This window comes from Cyprinodon variegatus, unplaced genomic scaffold, assembly GCF_000732505.1.
Source record: "Cyprinodon variegatus isolate N-32 unplaced genomic scaffold, C_variegatus-1.0 Scaffold41, whole genome shotgun sequence".
Taxonomy (NCBI): Eukaryota; Metazoa; Chordata; class Actinopteri; order Cyprinodontiformes; family Cyprinodontidae; genus Cyprinodon; species Cyprinodon variegatus.
Window position 1 is genome coordinate 1,606,410 of NW_015150494.1, and position 1,159 is coordinate 1,607,568.

Below are 1,159 nucleotides of genomic sequence, written 5' to 3' on the forward strand. Positions count from 1 at the left end.
TAAATGCTGACAAACTGTTCAGTTTTAAGGAGTCTATATCATATTTTTTCTTTGCTTCATTGTTTCCTGCAATGTACCAGACGCTCTGGCTGCACATGAACATGCTGAGAAGCTGAATGAGGTTCTAACAGCAGGGCAGACTGACCCATTTTCAAAAATTGGCTTATAATTATCCAATTATTTGGATGCACTCAAAGTCTAAATAGGACAGCTGGATGAAAAAAAACAGCATCATGATAACATTTCAATTTAAGAACAGAGGAAATGAGCCGAGGAAACGGTCAGGAAGCTTCTCAAGACAGATGAAAATACGAGCAAATGTCTTCAACAATTTTGCATTAGCAATTTTAGATTTGTTTGTAACTGACTGGTTTGACTCATATATGACCAATAAAGAAAAAAAAGGTCACATGTTATTTTGTATGTAAACATCTGATCTGATGCTCTGAACTTCAGCAAGTTTTCCTGCTCATGTTCAGAAGGCCAAAAGCATTGAACTGCGTCATTTGATTGGCTGATCCCCTCCGTCTGTGTTAATAAGCAATTCAATGGGTGTATCTAATAAAAAGGCCAGTTGACGCATAAGCAAAAGCTTTAGAAAACTTAAAATCTACTCCCATCAACTAATAACAAAAAATTTACAGCATTGTAGCCAAAGTTTAATGTAAAATGTAAATTGACGGTATTAATCCTTTTAAAACTGAGGTCTTTAACAGGTGGTCCGCGACCCCAAGAGGGTCCACGGAGGTACTGCATGGGGGTCGCAAAAGTTTTGGTTGATTAGACTTTTTAAATATATTCCCTCCTGCAATTTTTTCCACTAATTAAAGCTACAGTGTGTAATTTTCAGCGACATCTAACATCCAGACTGCAGACCGCAGCAACATGAACATCTCCCCCCCCCACCGCTTCTCCCCCCCCAACAGTACAGCGAGCGTGAGGGGACAAAATGTCTTCCACGACGTCCGCATCACCTACCTTCTCAAGTGATGAGGTTTGTTTACATAGATAATTTTACAGTACTACTGTTCAGTACCGTCTCAGTTCATCTCTCTCAACTTGCCGTAACTACTTTCGAGCGTAATGGGCGATCTGGCAATCGCTAGTTTGTTGGCTCTGCGCTGCCGTAGCGCAAAGATGTCTGCCTCCATGGCTGCGA